This window comes from Ascaphus truei, chromosome 17 (genome assembly GCF_040206685.1).
Source record: "Ascaphus truei isolate aAscTru1 chromosome 17, aAscTru1.hap1, whole genome shotgun sequence".
Taxonomy (NCBI): Eukaryota; Metazoa; Chordata; class Amphibia; order Anura; family Ascaphidae; genus Ascaphus; species Ascaphus truei.
The window spans coordinates 5,355,117-5,369,973 of NC_134499.1; positions in this window are offsets into that span (position 1 = coordinate 5,355,117).

Below are 14,857 nucleotides of genomic sequence, written 5' to 3' on the forward strand. Positions count from 1 at the left end.
GAGGTGTCAGCTGGGAGACGGGGCAGGAGAGAGGTGTAAGCGGGGAGACGGGGCAGGAGAGAGGTGTCAGCGGGGAGACAGTGCAGGAGAGAGGTGTCAGCGGGGAGACGGTGCAGGAGAGAGGTGTCAGCGGGGAGACGGGGCAGGAGAGAGGTGTAAGAGGGGAGACGGGGCAGGAGAGAGGTGTCAGCGAGGAGACGGGGCAGGAGAGAGGTGTCAGCGGGGAGACGGGGCAGGAGAGAGGTGTAAGAGGGGAGACGGGGCAGGAGAGAGGTGTAAGAGGGGAGACGGGGCAGGAGAGAGGTGTAAGAGGGGAGACGGGGCAGGAGAGAGGTGTCAGCGAGGAGACAGGCGGGAGAGAGGTGTCAGCGAGGAGACAGGCGGGAGAGAGGTGTCAGCGAGGAGACAGGCGGGAGAGAGGTGTCAGCGAGGAGACAGGCGGGAGAGAGAGGTGTCAGCGAGGAGACAGGCGGGAGAGAGGTGTCAGCGAGGAGACAGGCGGGAGAGAGAGGTGTCAGCGAGGAGACAGGCGGGAGAGAGGTGTCAGCGAGGAGACGGACGGGAGAGAGAGGTGTCAGCGAGGAGACAGGCGGGAGAGAGGTGTCAGCGAGGAGACGGACGGGAGAAAGGAGATGGGGCGGGAGAGAGGTGTCAGCGAGGAGATGGGTGGGAGAGAGGTGTCAGCAAGGAGACGGGGCGGGAGAAGTGTCAACGTAAAGAAGGTACAAATAGAAGTTCATACTGGCGCCCTGCTCCATTTTATTCTCACGTCAAATGTTAGAAATCGTTTCTTACTCGTGACGCAAATTGTAGCGAACGCCGCATCAGGCGGCACTGGGGCAGAGACGGAGACATCTCATTCCAATCTGTGCACCATATATCTGATCTTTAACACCAACTATTCACACCCCCTTATTGCCAAACTGATGCGCGCGGCAGAAAAGTTGGGGCACAGCCTTTGATGCAGGAATACAAAATGGCGCCGTGTCTGTCAATTTGATTCAAATTTCAGATCAAGTTAACAACCAAAGAATAAACTCAGAGACACACACATGAATGTACAAGCAGAACTGGGTACAGTAGCCGGTAGCGGGATGAAGTTAGTGACTGAAACAGGCGCTTGTTATAGGAACAGAGAAGGATGGTCCCAGAGGGGCCTTTGGCGGAGCACTACCGAGGAGAAGGAGGGGGCTGCAACCAGTATTGAATAAAAAGAATTTATTAGGTGGTCAAACAGAAGTACATAGTTACTCTGACGCGTTTCGGGACCTGCGTCCCTTTATCAAAAAGTGAATTCGCGTCTGCACGCATACCTGTTACATACTGAATCCCCCGCCCCCGGCGATGACGTCACGGAGCCAGAACTCGCGTGAGTTGGTCAGAGAGACCAACCCATTGGCGGAGAAAGCCACCAATGAGAGGCCTCACCGAGAACTCGCCCCCCAGTGAGCCGTGGGATCGGGAGCTGCATGCAACTGATATGCATGAAGAAAATTATACATAACACAATGTGAAATTTAGTAAAGACGAGTGTGGCATAAGGCTATAATGAATTAAAAATGCCACACTCGTCTTTACTAAATTTCACATTGGGTTTGAGGAGGAACTTGCAGAAAGAGAACTGAGCTATGAAACAGGCACATAGTAAAACAGAGTTATCGCCTGAGGAAGAATACTTTTGTATTCGAAACGCGTCGCGAAGGGTGTCGCTGGTCTGTTTATCACATACAGCCAGTCTTCACACAAGTGTTTTTATTGCTATTTTTATTGCCATTTTCGATCGAAACGGAAAACGGGCGGGCACTTCCGGGACTACTATAGGGGGCCTCATTTGCCGCGCATGCACACTACGCAGATCATCACGCCGACAAGCGTGTGAAGCAGAGACGCAGCGCAGCCTCTGAATACAGCCCCAGCGCGCAGGGCTTGTTCCAGAAGACTGAGATTACCCCCCTCTTTATCCCATTTGTTGCCCTACCAATAGAAGTGACGATCGTGATCTGGACCATTAAAGTTTTTATATATGTAAGTGCATATTATTATCTTTATTTGTTGTCAATACACATCATATCTCAATCTTGGTGCGCTTTTGTGTTTTTTCTTTTTTCCTGGGACTTGGTATCGCTGTTGGAGTTTTCCTGCGGGGATCCATATTGGAGGTGGGGGCAGACACCTTCAACACTAAGAGCTGCAAGAGATTAGAGAGGAACCACCATTCCACTATCCTAAAGAGCAAGAGCGCGGACTGGACTCAATTTTCTACATATAGTAAAACAGAGAACAGAGAGAGCAGCCAGAATACAGACGCAGCACATACTGCGGAATGGAGACAAAGGGGCACATAGGATATATTAGATTAGCGGTCATTGGGGCTTTTAAAGGAGCAATCCAAGCAATATCTTATGTAACGGGTTTTCCCCCCCCCCAATCGCAGATTACACTGTGTGGGTGCAGGAACATATAAGGTTACTCAGTGTGGTGCATTACCTGTTGGCTCACAGGAGGGCTGAGCTTCCGCCACGGGGAACCTGGGGCAATTATACTAGGGGTATTCACTTACGATGCAGCGCCTCCACCTGCGATGGCTCCCACCAGAGGGGGAGGGGTTCCTCGCAGGACAATCACAATAATCAATACTCACACCAGGGATATAATAACTAATACTATTTACTTAGGAACATAAGATAACACACATCACATTCATAATAACCGGTGTCCCTCTCTCGAGGCGACACTTACTGCGTCACGCAGGACGCTTCCCAAACACAGGATGATCCCACCCAGTGTCCCGAGAATCCCCACCCAATGTCCCCAACTCTTGGAGAGAACGTGGGTGACTGCGCAGTCACTAATTATGCTAAGGGCCCGTTGGTGCACTTGTGTATCAGATAGTACCTGCCGAGCACTCCCGTGCTCGGATCTCCAACGGACTTCGCAAAGGATCAGTCGTAGGATGGCGTCATCTGATCCCCAACCGTCCTCATTGCACGCGGACCGCCGAGGGCAAACCCACCCTGGAACAGTCTCTGTGGACCCCACCGTGGGTCCGAACCGCTTCACAGGAACCGCAGCATCCGCTGAGTCCCTAACTAACACTTGGCACTAACGTGACAGGAACCCTAACCTAGGGCCTGTCCCTGTAGTACCACAACTGGGGGTGAGAACCTATCTGGGACCTAAGGGGTTAATAGCCTGCTCCGCTCCCCTAACTGTCCCCGGTCCTACTCTACCCCTGCAACTAGCCTTCGCAGTCCTGACTAACTACGTCTAGTCATTCCAGCACTTGCAGTAGCACGCTGCAACCTACTGGGTGTGTACAGCCAACGTGCTGCACAATACTGTGTCTGCCTGTCAGACCTCACGCACTGACAGCCGTGACCCTGACAAGACAGCACACTAACGCACTAAGGGCAGCGTCCCTATCTTGGGCCTCCCTCAGCACTTACCCACTCTACCTAGTGGGGGGTTGGGGCCTACCTGGGGTGTGGGTACCTATGGGGGTGCAGGAGCTGCTCTCACTCCCCGCACCCTTCCTTCCCTCACAGCTCCCTAGCTCCAACTGACACCTATCAGCGCCTACAGCAACGCACTGCGAATAAACACTCAGCCCCCTTGTCCCTATCTTCCCTTCTGTTTCCCAGTTCCAACTAAGGTAAGTGACAGGGTCCCTATCCTGAGGGCTGTCCCTGGCAACACTCACTCTACTGGGGGACTCAGGCCTATCTTGGGCCTTGGGGGCTGCTGGCCTAGTACAGGGAGTCCTTGACTCCTGTACCCTACCTCCTTCCCTGGGCTGCTCCGGTCTCTGACTAACTAACGTGGGCTCAGCGCGCGAAATGTATCTCTTTGCCTGCCTGGCCCTCCTAAGCCCTATTGGCTCCCTGGTGTCACATGGGGCATACAAAGGCTCCTGGGGTCTGTAGTCCCTCTCTAGGGCCCTCCCTAATAGGCTCTGGCTTCGCGGGCTTTTCTGCCTCCTCCCTGCGCATGCGCGAACTATAGGGGGCTGCCTTGACTCCCTCGCGCTACCTCTCGCCAGCCGCCGGGCCCGTAGCAACGCGATCGCGGCCCTAGCGACGGCCCGATCACGTCCCCGGCAACCGGCCTGCACTAAGGGGCAACGCGCTACTCCCCGCTCCAGCCCTACACTCGCGCGACCACTGCGCATGCGCGAACTAACGCGCAATGGTGGCGCCCTAACCGCCCGGCTCCGAGAGTGCCGGGATTCCCGTGACGCGCGTGCGGCCCTGGCAACCGGCCGCACGCGTCCCCAGCAACCCCCGAGCCGGGACCTGACCGCCCTCACCTCCCGTATCGCCCGATGGGGCCGCCATTGGACTCGGCGGCACCCGCGATCTCTAGGAAGGTGAGGGGGGTGCTGATACTGCTGGGAGACCTGGCTACACACTCCCCCTGGTGAAAAATCCAACGTCCTCGCTTGGAGAACGCCATACCCTGACATAAGGTTACACAATAAAAAATTGCATGTCATAATTGGTACACTTAGCAGGTCGACTTTACACATCAGGTTACATGGTACATCACACACTATACCCGAGACTAGCTGAGACCATTTGTGGGGTGCCCCTAACTGATCATGTGGGGGTACCTCACTTTTGCGTCCGTGAGCCTCCCCCAGAAAAATTTCTTGGAGAGCACACTCTGGAGGGACAGTTACTGGCTCTTCGCTACTTCCTCCCCCTGGTGGAAGGAGTAGCACAACGTCTTTTAAGCAGGCCTTTACCCGGTCATCCGCGGCTTGGATGCGGTAGACCAGGAGGCCAGGACCTTTCCCGCGGTCCACTACCTGAGGAATGGGGCGCTCCTTTTTGGGCTTAAAGGAGGCCAGTCTCCCTGGATCTCTCTCCACACAGTCTTTGTCCCCATATTTTTGTGAGGCTTCCACTGAGAAGCGAGCACGGGACAATGACTCGGTTTCACCTGGCAGGGGGGAAAGAGTAGACACCTTACCCCTGCGGTGATTCACGGTGGCCAACAGGTCCTCGGGGACGCTGTCAGTTCCCACCTTGGCGGTATCGGAACCTGTCCCCAATTCTTCTGGGACAGTCCATTCACTGACTCGAACTTCGGGAGCGTTGGATCCCAGTCCTGGGACCACTTGCGTTGGAGCACACGGGCTCACACTCCGCTCAGGAACTGTAGCTTTGGCCTTCTTCACGGCCACCTCCATCGGAGTCGGTGGGGAACAAGGGGGTTCCTTACCACTCTGCTGGCTAACGATGGGCTTCCCTTCTTCCGGAAGGATCGACGGTAGACACTGGTCCACTCTCTTCTCTGGACAGCTACCTTCCAATGAGGACACCTCCACCAGGACGCGATGCAGAGGGGAGCCCTTCGCCCGGGCGACCAGACTTAAGGAGCCATCATGCCTCGCGGTCACCTGGAGGCTCACCCCCAACACCCCTGGGGCAGTTGACTCACCCTTGTCGTCTGTAGGTACTGGCCCCAAGCCTAGGACCGATGGTACCTCTGTAGTAGGTCGGACTGACCATTGTAGGGCACACGGGCCCACAGCAGGGTCCGCAGCATCGGGACACACTTCCTCTAGGGCACACGGGCCCACAGCAGGCTCTGCATTCGCCGAGATAGTGTGTTCACTGGTGTCACTAAAGTGGTCCGCCGGCAGGCGCATCACCACAAGTGACGGGTCGCTGGATTCACTAGAAGAAGGTGGGGGTATATACACCTTACCCTGTGATTCCTCTGTCTCACTGCTGGGGTGGTTCGCCGGTAGGCGCATCGCCACCGATGGGAATTCAACCTTGTCCGCTGGCAACATCACGATCGGATCCTCCGCCAACGTGTTGCTCGGCTCCAGGATTGGCTGATCCGGGTTCTGTGGTTCCTGCTCAGGAACCAGGTCTAGAAGGTTCACTTGGGCGCACTGGCCCTCTGAAATGTCTATGAGAAGGGTAGATGGGTTAGTTATACTGACCGGCTCTTCAGGCTGGGGCACAATAGGTTTTAAGAACCAGGCACCGAAATCTTCACATTGAGGCTCCCACGCCAATGCCGCCCTGGAACAGTCACATGTGGGGCTAAAATACTGTATGCTCAGTTCTCCATCCACGGTGCCGGTCTTGAAATCGAGCGGTAGCTGAAATAGGTCGGCTCCTTGGACATAAGCTTTTTGCAGGCATGTGCACATTAATGTAAGGGCTTTCACTCCTGGCATGTGCCAGGACACATACACATTGGGGTGTACTCCCTTACAGTCTGTTTCATCATCATTATCAGAAAACCAAGAGTCTATTTCATTTATGTCGGCCACAGTGCCCTCTTCCTCGGGCTGTCCTGTAGCCGCCAACGGCACGGGTTGCAGAGTCGGTATCCTGCACCAGCCACATATGCGTCCCCAGGCCGATTTACAAAAGGAGCAGTCACCGTTGTTACAGAAACATTCCAGGCACCCATCCTCGCGTGCGTCTTCCAACCGCCCTTCTATCAGGCACGTCAAAACCTCAAAGTTCATACTGCCCGACGGACTCAATGATTTTATCATACACGGACACAACAAAAAGGATACGGCCCCGGCCTTAGTCTGCCAGAGTCCATATGACGGCGAGCAATTTTCTTTGCACCCAGTACTTTCTTTAATGGAGACAGCAGTTACGGGTGAAGGCTTCCGGTGCTTGCTCCCCCTGGTGGAATCTGAAGGAGGGGCAGCACACTCTTTCATGGAGTGACTCTGGCTCTGCATGGAGTTATTCAGTTGGCGGGGGCGGGGCTTAGGGTTTCCCGCCAAACCCGGACAGTTTGCAACAATTTCCCGCGCGGGCGGGAAATCAGCACGTGGCTTCTTCATGGCGAACAAAAATAGCACAATTTAGGGAAAAAAAGGAACAGGGCACCCCAGGTCGATCTCAGCAGCAACTCCAAATGTAACGGGTTTCCCCCCCCCAATCGCAGATTACACTGTGTGGGTGCAGGAACATATAAGGTTACTCAGTGTGGTGCATTACCTGTTGGCTCACAGGAGGGCTGAGCTTCCGCCACAGGGAACCTGGGGCAATTATACTAGGGGTATTCACTTACGATGCAGCGCCTCCACCTGCGATGGCTCCCACCAGAGGGGGAGGGGTTCCTCGCAGGACAATCACAATAATCAATACTCACACCAGGGATATAATAACTAATACTATTTACTTAGGAACATAAGATAACACACATCACATTCATAATAACCGGTGTCCCTCTCTCGAGGCGACACTTACTGCGTCACGCAGGACACTTCCCAAACACAGGATGATCCCACCCAGTGTCCCGAGAATCCCCACCCAATGTCCCCAACTCTTGGAGAGAACGTGGGTGACTGCGCAGTCACTAATTATGCTAAGGGCCCGTTGGTGCACTTGTGTATCAGATAGTACCTGCCGAGCACTCCCGTGCTCGGATCTCCAACGGACTTCGCAAAGGATCAGTCGTAGGATGGCGTCATCTGATCCCCAACCGTCCTCATTGCACGCGGACCGCCGAGGGCAAACCCACCCTGGAACAGTCTCTGTGGACCCCACCGTGGGTCCGAACCGCTTCACAGGAACCGCAGCATCCGCTGAGTCCCTAACTAACACTTGGCACTAACGTGACAGGAACCCTAACCTAGGGCCTGTCCCTGTAGTACCACAACTGGGGGTGAGAACCTATCTGGGACCTAAGGGGTTAATAGCCTGCTCCGCTCCCCTAACTGTCCCCGGTCCTACTCTACCCCTGCAACTAGCCTTCGCAGTCCTGACTAACTACGTCTAGTCATTCCAGCACTTGCAGTAGCACGCTGCAACCTACTGGGTGTGTACAGCCAACGTGCTGCACAATACTGTGTCTGCCTGTCAGACCTCACGCACTGACAGCCGTGACCCTGACAAGACAGCACACTAACGCACTAAGGGCAGCGTCCCTATCTTGGGCCTCCCTCAGCACTTACCCACTCTACCTAGTGGGGGGTTGGGGCCTACCTGGGGTGTGGGTACCTATGGGGGTGCAGGAGCTGCTCTCACTCCCCGCACCCTTCCTTCCCTCACAACTCCCTAGCTCCAACTGACACCTATCAGCGCCTACAGCAACGCACTGCGAATAAACACTCAGCCCCCTTGTCCCTATCTTCCCTTCTGTTCCCCAGTTCCAACTAAGGTAAGTGACAGGGTCCCTATCCTGAGGGCTGTCCCTGGCAACACTCACTCTACTGGGGGACTCAGGGCTATCTTGGGCCTTGGGGGCTGCTGGCCTAGTACAGGGAGTCCTTGACTCCTGTACCCTACCTCCTTCCCTGGGCTGCTCCGGTCTCTGACTAACTAACGTGGGCTCAGCGCGCGAAATGTATCTCTTTGCCTGCCTGGCCCTCCTAAGCCCTATTGGCTCCCTGGTGTCACATGGGGCATACAAAGGCTCCTGGGGTCTGTAGTCCCTCTCTAGGGCCCTCCCTAATAGGCTCTGGCTTCGCGGGCTTTTCTGCCTCCTCCCTGCGCATGCGCGAACTATAGGGGGCTGCCTTGACTCCCTCGCGCTACCTCTCGCCAGCCGCCGGGCCCGTAGCAACGCGATCGCGGCCCTAGCGACGGCCCGATCGCGTCCCCGGCAACCGGCCTGCACTAAGGGGCAACGCGCTACTCCCCGCTCCAGCCCTACACTCGCGCGACCACTGCGCATGCGCGAACTAACGCGCAATGGTGGCGCCCTAACCGCCTGGCTCCGAGAGTGCCGGGATTCCCGTGACGCGCGTGCGGCCCTGGCAACCGGCCGCACGCGTCCCCAGCAACCCCCGAGCCGGGACCTGACCGCCCTCACCTCCCGTATCGCCCGATGGGGCCGCCATTGGACTCGGCGGCACCCGCGATCTCTAGGAAGGTGAGGGGGGTGCTGATACTGCTGGGAGACCTGGCTACACTTACATGTGTTTTTTTTTAAATACATCAGTTCTATAGTATTAGATAATACATACTACCTTTTAGTTATTTTAAAATTCAACTCTTAATGGCATTTCTACTCTCCAAGATTCAAAGATATCAGTTTTATGTCTCCATGAGCTAAATTGATGTTCAAGGCTTCCGATTTGCCACTGTTAATTTTGAAATCAGACAATTTACTAAAGTTAGATTGTTCGTTGAACAGGTTGGGTAGTGAGGTAAGAGGTCTGGTCAAGAAGAGTAAGATGTCGCCAGCATACAATGAGATTTTAAATATATGGGTCCCCACTTGTACACCCGCTATATTGAGGTTTGTTTCGGATGCGAGATGCCAGAGGTTCCAGAGAGAGGTCAAATAGAAGGGGGGACAAAGGGCAACCCTGTCTAGTGCCACTTATGATTGGAAAGGGTTCAGATGCAGAAACTGAGATAAGTACTCTAGCTGATGGGCAGGTATATAGGGCAATTATTGCCTGAAGAAAGCATCCACTTAGGCTGAATTCTCTGAGTGTCTCTGTCATGTAGCCCCAGTGCACCCTTTCTCAGCATCAAGGAACAACAGTAGAGAAGCCTGCTGTGTTTGTTTGGCCACTGCAATAACGTCAATTGCTCTTCTAATATTATCAGCCGCCTGGCTGCCTGGGATGAATCCCACTTGATCAGGGTGGACTAGGTCTGGGAGGTATTTGTTGAGACTGATGGCCAGCATTTTTTACAAAATCTTGATATCAACATTTATCAGAGAAATCGGTCTGTAACTAGAACACTGAGTGGCTTCCTTTCCCTCTTTTGGAATCAGAGAGATGTGGGCCTGTAGCATAGTTTGGGGTCTGGGTTCTCCTTCCATGAATGAGTTACATAGCTTAGAGCAGTGTTTTCCAACCATTTTTTGATTAGGGAACCCCAGAATTCGATTGTGAAATTCTGGGGAACCCCAACCCTTGCCCACCCCGTCTCTTGCCCCCCCTACCCCACCTTCTCTCGTGTCTCTCCCTCACACTTTCTCCCTTACGTTCACTCTCCCCCTCTCTTTCTTCTATACACACACACTCCTACTTCACACACACTCTCCCCCTTTCTCTCTCTCTCTCTCAGACACACACACACTCTCTCTCTCCCCCTCCCCCATACAAACACACAGAGACACACACACTCCCCCTCCCCCATACAGACACACACACACAGATATACACAGACACCCTCTCTCCCCCGCCGGCACACACTCTCTGGCTTCCGATGCGTGCCGGCATGAGAGGGAGGCCCGGCGTGCGCTGATGGTGGAAACACGTTGGACACAGTGAGTGAGAGGTCTGCAGGCCGGGCCTGGCCAGAGGTCAGGCCCAACTTGCAGGACTGGCCGGACCCCCTGCATTCTCCGGGCCCGGTCTGAGATCATCCCCAAGGTAAGTCTTTTTTTAAATTTATGTATTGGGGGGAGTGAGGGGATTTTAATATGTATCGGGGGGAGTAGGGGGATTTTAATATGTATTGGGGGGAGTGGGGGGATTTTAATATGTATTGGGGGGAGTGGGGGGATTTTAATATGTATCGGGGGGAGTAGGGGGATTTTAATATGTATTGGGGGGAGTGGGGGGATTTTAATATGTATTGGGGGGAGTGGGGGGATTTTAATATGTATTGGGGGAGAGGGAGGATTTTAATATGTATTGGGGGGAGTGGGGGGATTTGAATATGTGAGGACAAGAAACAAAAAGTTGCCCGAAAAAAGCACATTCTGTTTGTGTTTAATAGGATTTTAATATGTATTGGGTGGTGCGGGGGGGGGGGGGATTTTAATATGTTTTGGGGGGGAACGGGGGTGATTTTAATAAGTATTCGGGGAGCGGGGGGATTTTAATACGTTTTGGGGGGAGCAGGGGTAGTTTAATACGTATTGGAGGGAGGGAGTGAGGAAAAGAGGGAGTAAGAGTGAGACACGGGAGAGAAATGCATGTGAGGAGGGGGGGAAATAGAGGAGTCTTGTGAGGTGTGAAATGGAGGGGGATCATGAGGAGTGAAATGAGGGGGGGATCGTGAGGAGTGAAATGAGGGGGGGATCGTGAGGTGTGAAATGGGGGGATCATGAGGTGTGAAATGGGGGGAGATCGTGATGTGTGAAATGGGGGAGATCGTGAGGTGTGAAATGGGGGGGGATCGTGAGGTGTGAAATGGGGGGGATCGTGAGGTGTGAAATGGGGGGAGATCGTGATGTGTGAAATGGGGGATCGTGAGGTGTGAAATGGGGGGGATCGTGAGGTGTGAAATGGGGGGGATCGTGATGTGTGAAATGGGGGAAATCGTGAGGTTGTGTAATGGGGGGATCGTGAGGTTGTGTAATGGGGGGGATCGTGAGGTGTAAAATGGGGGGGGGCCTCTTTGATGTGAAATAGGGGGGGGGGGGGTCGCTATACCGCCGACACAGGGAGGGGAGCCCCAGAAGTAACTCTAGTCCTGGGCGCCGAGAAATCTGTCAGTGGCCCTGCATACAGACACATACACACACTCTCTCTCTCTCTCTCTCTGACCCACCCCCACAAAAGCTTACTCTCTCTGTCCCTTCCCCACACAGGCTCACTCTCTCTCGGTCCCTCCCCCACACAGGCTCACTCTCTCTCTGACCCTCACACACACTCAGACACACACTGTTTCTTTAAGGGAGCCTGTGCTGATGCTTCCTCTCCCTCCTGTCAGCCGGAAGTTGACGGCAGAAGCTGGGAGAAGAAAGATAGCTGTGACCGAGCGATTGAGTTTGGGAGCCGCCGGCTCACTGCTATGTGGGGGTGACGCCACACCGCCGGGTCTGGGACAGCTGGGAGAGTTGTCCCAGCTCTCCCCACACGGCGGCTGCGGAACTCCTGAGGGGCGCTCGCGGAACCCCGGTTGAAAACCATTGGCTTAGAGAGTTGAGGGGCCGGTTGGTTAGCACATTTTTTGTAATAAATGTTGGTGATGCCGTCTGGTCCTGGTGCCTTATTTGATTTAAGAGATTTTATTTCCTCTAGAATTTCCTCAGTTGTAATTGGGGAACTCAGAGTCTCTGCGTCTGTCTCAGACAAGGCTGGAAGTTTTGACTCCGAGAGGTATTGGGCTAGTTTTTCGGTGTGCTCTATGTTTGGCTCTATTCTGTCTCCGTCACAGTTTAATATAGAACTCCTAGAATTCTTTAATCGTGTGAGATGGGTTTGACGATAAGTGGTCTGATTTTAGACGTATCGAGTGGATTGCGTGGAGAGGACATTGTAGAGGGAGAGAGGGGGTGGCCCGGTATTAAAGGGGTTGCACCCCATTTGGCCACCCCTGACCGCACCAGGGAGACAAGGGGTTAACTGGGCTGAGGTCCAGAAATGTGATGTAACCCTTGTTATGACATGTAAATGTATTTTCCCCTGTTCCATTGTAATGTCTGGTTACTCAGTGTTTGCATCACACACACACTAGAATCCATCCGGGAGCACAAGGGTTAATAATTCTTTAATGATTATAGCTCTTTGTGTAAGTTTCCCGCCTTTTCGGACACCATTTTGCAGGTCCCCATTGGCCGCCATTAGGGCTCAATGCATTTCAATAGGAATTTGTGCTGTTTTCGTCCTGTTTCCTGTAGTGACCAGCAGGTGGCGTCCGAGAGGGAGAGCGGCGGTTTCCCATTGAAAGTCAATGGGCTCATTGACTTCAATGGAGATGCCTCGAGGTAACCTAGTTGGCTGCCGTCCAGACCGCAAACCGCAAAGCGGATACAATGTCCTTCAAAAGAGCTAAAATCACTGGGTCAAGTTCAACGTCAATTAGCGGGGAAATAAACTGTTTTAGGGCACCTAGGGATAAAATTCTTTTTGCCCCTAGTTCCTAAGCGTCCCCCCACTCGACCACCACCGGGTCCCCGAATCCTGGACCCCCGATAAGGGTCGAACCAGATAGAGCGGGTCGCGCCATAGGCTTTGCCGGCGGCGGCAGAAACGGCTCAGAAAAATGACTAAGTGAGAAATGCTGAATTTTAGGAATCCATATCTCCGGTTCCGGAGGGTTCAGCGGATCAGGGTTTGGGGTATCTGTAGCCACTGCTCCGGCATCGCTGCAGAACCATCCTTGACCCGCTTGGACCAACCCGACGGAGTATGGACCCCCTTGAAGTTCGGGACTTTTCCCATAGACTTCAATGGCAGAAAACCCCCATTGACTTCAATGGCGGCGATTTACCATTGAAAGTCTATGGCGGAGCTGCCCGTTGTTTTCAATGGGGATTTAGTGAAAAGCTGAGATTTCTTTTTCAATGGAGATTTTTGTATTAAAATGATTTAATGTGCATTGGTGTAACTCCGGTTTCTTAGGTCGTAGCCAGTCGCTTTTTGGACCATATGGTGTCCCAGTTCTGGCAATGCGAACTGGGAAGTTTGGACCTGCTAAACCTAACGGAACCGGATATTTTAATACGTTTATGTTTTATGCTTAATAGTGTATCTTAAGGTATGGACAAAGACCCAGAAGAAATTCTTTTGGGCCATAAGGTAGCAGATGGCCCTGGGGACGCCGCTATGTCTAGGATTTAAGTGCTGTTCAAAGAGTTTTATCACCCTCACTGTTTATCCGAAGCCCAAATCAGGGCAGGTCTTAAGTGTTCCAGTTAACACCTTTCAACAAAGGTTTTCCTGCCAGAACTCCAAATGGTAGACTGTCTGGCATTCCTGACGTAAATGTGGGGCTTCAGAAATGAGACCCCCAGAGTTCTACTGCGCATGTGCCAACTAGCAGGGGGGCATGGGTCAGAATGCTTTCCCACGTTAGTGAGTGGCTGGAGGTAATTGTAAACCAATCCCCTGTGCTTAAGGTTAAGAATAGAAGGAGAATGGTTTATAAACTGCTGTCCACCCATATATCCTTTGTCTTCGTTTGCTGATATGGTTACCTGATATCACCTGAATGATTTCCTCACTGCTGAAAGAAATGCTACATCATACTTCTCATTCCCCAACCCTTAAGTAAGTGTACTTCTTGTTTGTTACTGTATTATCTGTTGTGTTCACCTTTATTCTAAGGAATAAATACAATTTATTATATCTTAAGCCTCGTTCAGTTCAAACCCAATTATTTTTGTGTAATATTAATAAGCCTGTGGAAGCTATCGTCACAGACATCTATTTTTAAGTTTATACGCCAGCATGGAGTCAGGCTTGTGACGATAGCTTCCACAGGCTTATTAATATTACACAAAAATAATTGGGTTTGAACTGAACGAGGCTTAAGATATAATAAATTGTATTTATTCCTTAGAATAAAGGTGAACACAACAGATAATGCAGTAACAAACAAGAAGTACACTTACATTGGGGTTGGGGAATGAGAAGTATGATGTAGCATTTCTCTCAACAGTCAGGAAATCATTCAGGTGAGATCAGGTTACCATATCAGCAAACGAAAACAAATGAAGACTTTGCATGAAGACCAAAAATGAAGACAAAGGATAGATGGGGAACAGCAGGTTATAAACCTTTTGTCCCTCTATCTGTAACATTAAGAACCTGTGATTGGTTTGCAATTATCTCCAGCCAATCTTTGATGGGGGGACACATTTTAGGACAGGCCCCCCTGCTAGCTGGCACATGTGCAGTAGAACTCTGGGGTCTCCTTTCTGAGGCCCCACATGTGCAAATGGAATGCCAGCCCAGCTACCCCTCCGGATCTTGGACAAGATAACCTGTGTTGAACAGTGATAAGTGGGACACTTAAAAACTGCTATGGTATGCGCCCCCTCCACTTCCACAGAGACAGGGAGGGTGATAAAACCTTTTGAACAAAACTTAAGTTCTAGCCATTGGGCCATGTCTCTAGGGCCATCTGTCATCCTGATAGCAAAGGAATTTCTCTGAAGCTTTGTCCATACCTTGAGACACAGTATTAACGGACTATTAACCCTTGTGCTCCCGGATGGATTCTAGTGTGTG